General features: G+C 41.3%; 1 pseudogene; it reads right to left on the reverse strand.

The window, feature by feature from the left end:
- Positions 1–7,272: 7,272 nt before the first annotated feature.
- LOC126097899 (5S ribosomal RNA) lies at positions 7,273–7,390 on the reverse strand (annotated as a pseudogene).
- Positions 7,391–7,952: the final 562 nt, after the last annotated feature.

Here is a 7,952-nt window from a genome sequence, read left to right on the forward strand (position 1 = left end):
AACAAAAGCTCTGACAATAATATTTAACTCCAAATAGCGCAGTCCGCACAGAAGCGCGACTCAGTGCACCCCTGTCTAAAGAAGTTGCTGCCCCCAGCTTCTCACGCAGCCCCTCTTCCATAAAAATGCAAATAAAAACCAAACATGTAACTCTAAGTACCCTATGCTTTCACAAGACTCTGGAAAAGACGTTGTCTCTCCTGAAAGACTCTGCTGCCGCAATCCTAAGGATCATGTTTTTAGAGAACGAAGTTTTCTGATGTCCCTCCAGCCAGCTGCACCCTGCGGAAGGCACAGTTTTATTACCTAGAGGGTCTCTTCGCATTGTTCACTCCCCATTTCACAAGAAAAAGCGTACGCTTGTGAGTCTGGAGACCCTGAGCAGAGTGACAACCCCCGCCATTTTCAAACACAGGTGGACGCCATAATGCTCCAGGAAGTGTCTCGACCAGGCGCCCCCTGCTTCCCTGACCCACGCGATCATTACAGCAGGTTCCCAAACAGAAAGCCTGTAGTAAATTTCTCTTTTCCCACCAGCGTGGGACAACATAACTTTTGGCAGGCCACACCAGCTACCTACTGTACCACAAGCACTGATGTTATACTAAATGTAAGTGGAAAGTAAGGAGATGAAATAAAGGAAGAACCCACTACATATGAACCTAGTAATAATCCATTATCTGTTTGTAAACTAACCTGATGTCAAATAAGAACAAACTCATGTAAACACGACTTTAGTTTAGTGAAATATTGAGTCGAAAATGATAAGAGGAGGCTGATATAAGATATTACTGTACTTGGAGAAGTTGCGGGGATAATAACAACAGACGTAGCTAGGTCGCGAGGTGACCGGGAGTTCAAACAGAGCCCAAAATTTTTCTACGTGTAACGTAAACTGCCCGATTCATTTGCTTCCAGCTCACACACGGTATATATTCATATCAGTGGTCCACTACATCCCTCGAATATCGGTGAAGAAGACTTGCAACATGGGTTCATACTAGTCCGGATCGAAACTATCTGTTCTGTCACTCACTGACCATACTGGCGCTGAAATAAACTATGATAGAGAGAAGGCCGAAATACTGAATTCCAACATCCGAAAGTGTTTCACCGTGAGAGATCATAATACGGCGCCTCCTGTCAATCATCGCATAAACACAGAAATGGCAGCTGTTGAGATAAGGGGTCGCAGAATAGACAAACAAAAAGGCATTACGACCAGATGAAATACCTGTAAGGTTCAACATATATTATGCGAAAGAACTTGCTGCCCTTCTAATAGCATGTTCTCGTAAGTCGTTGGCGCAACGGTAGTGTTCGTTGGACAGATGAGTTTAATTGTAGGACTATATTGTTGACCTTAATCTGACGTACAATTACGGTGCATGTTTTACTTTACTGACAGTTTGCTGTCATCTACGTTTCCTCATCTGATCTGGACGTCGCACTACCATTTTATTTCCGAAAACATATGTACAATTTTATATTCCAAATTTTCTCACACTGTCCGTCATGTTTCCCCTTCTTTTTTCTTTTGTGGTGTACCATTATTCTTTTACCACTACATACAGTTATTTCTTCGAACACAGTGATTTTAACATTATTATTATTGTTGTTATTATCATGATATTAATCCTCTTTGGGAGCGTTATTCCATTATTTTATCTATTAGTGTAAACAATGAGTAGTTTGTCATATATACTTGATCATTCAACAGTGTTTCCCCTTCTGCTTATGTTTTCTGTACGTGGTAATTTTCTTGCAGGCTTAACAGATGATTTTTATTGTTTATTATAATTATTTTAATGTCTTCCTGTCTAGTGGTTGATTTGTGGTAATATTCTCTTAGGCGTTCTGCAAATGTGGAGTGGTTTGCCCCATACTTCTAGGTAGAACATTTGATGTCAGATACAAGGAACGCATGAGGGCCTGGAAGTATGGGAGAAACCAATTCAAATTTGCAGAACACCTAAAAGAACGTAACCACTAACAAACCATTAGAGAAGAAGACACGAAAATAACTAGAATCAACAATAAAAAACACCTCTTCACCCTGCAAGAAAATTACTCCATGCAGAAAACCAAAGCGGACAGGAAAACCCTGTTCAATGATCAAGTACACATGCCAAACAACAGATCGTTTGCTCTAATAGATAGAGTAATGGAATAAGGCTCCCAAAGGGGATTAATATAATAATAATAATAATAATAATAATAATAATAATAATAATAGTATCACCCAATATAATAATAATACAACCAACACCTTTTGACTCACTTATCCATGAAGCTCTCCACAGAACACTGAAACCAAAAGTCAAATCAGCTGTAACCAACGCTTCCAGCCACTCTCTAACAACTATTACATTCATATTCAACACTCTACAACTCAAAGCATGAACTACTCCCCCCCCCCCCCCACCTCCACACACTCACACACACACACACACACACACACACACACACACACACACACACAGATATTAACATAATGATTAGAAGGTGGTTTTGAACACATACTTCGTTAGGCTGGCAACATGTAGATAAAAAAACAAACCAAAGAGGAGGAAACACATAATGAAGTTACGATATTAACGTTGTTAAAAGTACAGTGTTCGAAGAAATAGCTGTATCTAGGGGCAAAAGAATAATGGTATAGCACAAAAAAGAAGCATATACATGGTGCACAATGCGAAAAAGTCGGAATACAAATTTGTGCTTGTGTTTCGGAAATAAAGAGGTAGTGAGACTTTCAGACCAGATGAGAGGAAACGAAGATCACAAAAACTGTGAGTAATTACTTATTGACATAAAAAACGCAACTTGAACTGTTTCATAATCTAAAAATAACAAAACTGTATTGTTATAGATCCCATTGAAGATGCCTTAGAGCAATAAAAAGGCGACACCCATCTGGGAAAAATATATTAAGTTGATGTAAGAAAAGGCGTTTTTATTTACAAAACAAGAATTTTTGTATTTGCTGAGGATGGACAGGCAAACAAACATATGGCGCATATGTAGCAGAAAAAAACCACTGTAGTACAATTATACTATTGGTGATGACTTGCTGGAAGCAGTAAGTACCCTACGATATCTAGGAAGAACCAAACGGTGCGACTTTTTAAATGGATTGACCACATGAAACAAATAATAAGAAAAGCCTATGCCAGACTGGGAGTCATAGGAAGAATCTTAAGAAAATATAATTCATCCACTACAGAAATGGCTTACAGGACACCTGTTCGACTGATTCCTGGGTATATATCAACGATGTGGGACCCTTACCAGGCTGAATTTATGGAAGAGATAGGCAAGATGCAACAAAGAGCGGCGCGTTTTGTCACGGCATCTTTCGACTGGCAAAAGAAAATTACGTAGACACTATAAGAAAGGCGTCGTGTAATACAAAAAGGTTATTACTGAAATTCCGATACGGTATGCTCGAGGAATATTCGGGCAACGTATTACCTCCTCCCACACACGCGTACGTCTTGAGCAATGAACACAACGAGAAAATTGGAGAAATTCTTCCAACGGGCAATTCGTGAACAAAACAGAGGAGGTGGCTCAACTTGTATCAGATGTACCCGCCAACAGACACCGCTATATGACTTGTGGAGTACAAGTGTAAATGTAGCTATAGTGACTAGGTGTTGTATACATTCAACAGAAGAAACATTTAAATCGAGAAACATACAGAAAATCTCGCAAATTTTGGTTTCTTTCAGAGTTTGTACTATATGGAGCTCACCCTATAATTAAGACAGTTACGGCGATCTACCTAACCTGAGAACAATGAGCTGTTGATCAGCACGATGTTCCGCACAAGCAGGGCAAGACGGCTGAGCGGACGCTGGAAGTGTTAGGCCCGTCAGGCTTTTGTTCCCCCAGCCCTTGGCCAGCAACCCGCACCGAAAAATTTACTGCGCCGTGTGGCGGCGGCGGCGGTAGCGGCGGCGGCTGCGCCACTTGTTGCTATCCGGACCTCTTGAATAACGGCTTGTTTGCCCGACGTCTCCGGTTGCGCTCATTTTGAAACGCATCCGAAAATTATCACTGTTTGCCTTGGAGGGAGCGGAGACAAACTGCGCTCCAGATACAGACCGTGACGTCGGAATAATGTCCCGAATTTTCCTCGAATGTAGATAATATAAGGAATTAAATGCACAGAGGATAATAAATATTGTACGATTTATTTAATTGCTGTTGTTGTCGTTGTTGTGGTCTTCAGTTCGATTACTGGCTTGTGCAGCTCTCCATGCTACTCTACATCGTACAAGACTCTTCCTCTCCGAATAACTACTGCAACCAACATCCTTCTGAACCTGCTTACGGAGTTCATCTCTTGGTCTCCCTCTACGATTTTCACGTCCCCCCCCTCCCCCTCGCCCCCCCCCCGCCTCGCCCAGTACCGAATTGGTAATCTTTAGCATTCTTCCCCCCTCCCCCTCCCCCCTTCGCCACCCCTCCCCGCCCCCGCCTCGCCCAGTACCGAATTGGTAATCTTTAGCATTCTTCTGCAGCACAACATTTCAAAAGCTTCTATTCTCTCCTTCTCTAAATTGTTTATCGTCCATGTTTCACTTCCGCACATGGCTATCCTCCATACAGATATTTTCACGAAAGACTTCCTGGAACTTCAATTTATATTCTACGTTAACAAATCAATTTCCTCAGAAACGCTGCCCATTGCTAGTCTACATTTTATATCGTTTCTACTTTGGCCATCATCAGTTCTTCTGCTGCTCATTTAATAAAACTCATCTACTACTCTAATTGATTCATTTTCTAATCTAATGGCCTCGACTACATTCCATTATCCCTGTTTTGGTTTTGTTGCTGTTCATCTCATATTCTCCCTTAAAGACTCTGTCCATTTCATTCGACTGCTCTTTAAGTCTTTGTTGTCGCTGAGAGAATTATTATCTAATTGGCAAATGTTTAATGTTCAAATGTTAAAATTTGTGTGAATTCTTAAGGGACCAAACTGCTCAAGTCATTATACTTAAACCTATTTAAAATTACTTGTGCTAAAAACAACACACACACCCATGCCCAAGGGAGGACTCATACCACCGGCAGGAGAGGCCGCGCAGTCCGTGACGTGACGCCTCTAGCTGCGCGGCTATTCCGCGCGGCATTTGTCGGATCCTAAAGTTCTTATTTCTCCTCCCTGTATTTTATTTTGTACTCCAATTTTTTTAGTATCCTTTACTGGTTGCTCAATGTTGAGATTGAATTACATCGGCGATAGGCTTCAGACTTGTCTTACTCATTTCTCAACCACTGCTTCCCTTTCATGCCCCTCGACTATTTTTACTGTGATTTGGTTTCTCTACAAGCTGTAAGTAGGTTTTTCTCCCTGTATTTTATCGCTGCTACTTTCAGAATTTAAAATAGAGTATTCCAGCCAACACTGCGAAAAGATTTCTCTAAGTCTACAAACGCTATAAACGTAGGTTTGCCTTTCCTTTTTTATCTTATCTAATTATTTCGTAAAAACAGCAATCACAACAAACGCATGAATTGCCTACAAGGAACACATCGACAATCAGACATTATAGTACTGATAGTGCGCCACAGGTCGTGTATTATTTGACATATAAGTAGTTTCACTCGAAAGCGATAGCATCGTAAGATATTCTTTCCCTGGTGCCAACAGTTTCAAAAGTTCCTCCAATTACCATAAAACAATAACTGTTAATTTAATTCCCGTATAGATTAGCAAACTCTGATTGCTAGTTTCCCTTGCAAAGCGAGAAAATTTTCAGATTCAGTTGGTGCAAGCATAGTGTGTCACAAACTGAAGGCATTGTAAATGGCCCCAGGTTAACGTTATTTGCTTACAATTCGTTAAGGTGGGTTTTCATGGGGTCTACTTATTGTCTTACCACCACCCTCGGTTAATTATCCATGCTGCACGAAAAAGAAGTCTTCACTTTTCTAAATATTCTTGAATTTCTCTAGTTTTGACTTCATGGTGGTCATGCGAGATGTACAGTCGTGCTCAAAAGTATCCGAACGACCTGAATTGCATTTCGCCTGATTCACATACAACCTGCATAACGCTGCTGTCTAGCAGGTCCTCTAATCGCACCTCGGTACAGTCGTTTGACTATTGAAAATGGTTCCAACAAGTCACCACTAGAAAACACTGCTCTTTATAGCAATAACTCAAGATGTAAAATGATACCACTATACTACAAATATTAGGGAACACCTTATCACGGGTAAGACTGTCCTTAAGGCTTGTAAGCTCACATTTATTACAATAAATGACGTACGTGAAATGTTACCACTCTCATTATTACGTCAGATAGATAATACACGTAGTAAGTTCGCCGTATTCATGATTTCCTCTACGAAATAACATACCGTACTTATTATTTCACACCAAATGACGTTAAAAATTTAAGTTATTCACGAGCAGTTAGTTGAAAATATGTATGAACTTCAAATGACACGACGAACCGTCTCGTTCTGCATATGGATTCAAACCCAGGTCATGCAGACAAAGCAAAGATTTCGTGACTGACGGAAACTAACAGTCATTCATGACTAGACATACAGAGAGTGATATACCTCGATTTTAGACAGTATCAGTTAGTAAATATCAACTTTAAATTACACGACGTAAACATTTTTTACGGACGCGAATTCCTACCCAGCATCTATTCTCGCTATTAACGAACCGCGAGAGATGTTAAATACTGCTTCTTCACAAGTAACTGACTTGAAATGCCGTGAGGTAAAGCTTTGTGTTGGACAGCGATTCGAACCCAGAACCTAATCCGATTGTTATCGAAGCACAGTCAACTGTGACATATCGGATTTCCTCGGCAGTAGCAAGATGATTTAACTGAAATGACGTGACGAAACATTAATTTTTTCCTTTCCAGAACTCCAACCTGGCACCTATTGCTGTTATATTGTAGAGGGTTCGTTACACCAGCAGCGACATTTGAGCATGTTTGAAGTAGAAATAATATGACGAAGAGTTCAGTGCTGACTGGTAATCGAACCCCACACGTATCGATGTTGACTACACACAAAGAGACGTCAAATCACTCCGTCTTCAGGCCACAAGTAGCCCATCGGGACCATCCGACCGCCGTGTCATCCTCAGGTGAGGATGCGGGTAGGAGGGGCGTCTGGTCAGCACACCGCTCTCCCGGTTGTTGTGATGGTTTTCTTTGACCGGAGCCGCTACTATTCGGTCGAGTAGCTCCTCAATTGGCATCACGAAGCTGAGTGCACCCCGAAAAATGGCAACGCCACATGGCGTCCTCGATGGTGACCCATCCAAGTGCCGGCCACGCCCGACAGCGCTTAACTTCGGTGATCTCACGGGAACCAGTGTATCCACTGCGGCAAGGCCGTTGCCACAAAGAGACGTCAGCTACCGAATTTTTCTCCACCAGCAGCTCGGAATAACATCGTTGAACTTACAGTGATCTCGCAAATAGTTCTGTGTCTCACTGGGAGTCAAAAACGTCAGATATCGATAGTGTTGACAACGACTGAAAATACATTAAAAATCAAAATTATTATCCACCAACAGATAGGTGTTCCCATGCTAGAGCTTGATAATACATAATGAAAACTTTAGTGCCAGGTCAGGATTCTAACCTATTCACGCGCATTATGTGGAGATGTTGAGGAATCTGCAGTTTTGAAAAAAACAACTTGTACTCGAGCTGTATTGTCACGAAGGACCAAATTCCGCGTTAAGGGCGGTCTAATCGTTTTCCCAGTTCAGAACCAATTTTATCGTCATACAGAAGCTCAAATAAAAGATGGAATAAGTGTCCTATGTCCCTACATACCGTTGTTTCGTCACTAGAAACAATTAACTAGTTTAAGAAAGGTTACTGGTGTTAGAATTTTTACATGTCGCCACTCCTGACTTTATTGTGGTTCAACCTAATGTCTACTTTGTAGCGAAG

The sequence above is a fragment of the Schistocerca cancellata genome, chromosome 1, assembly GCF_023864275.1.
Source record: "Schistocerca cancellata isolate TAMUIC-IGC-003103 chromosome 1, iqSchCanc2.1, whole genome shotgun sequence".
Classification (NCBI taxonomy): domain Eukaryota; kingdom Metazoa; phylum Arthropoda; class Insecta; order Orthoptera; family Acrididae; genus Schistocerca; species Schistocerca cancellata.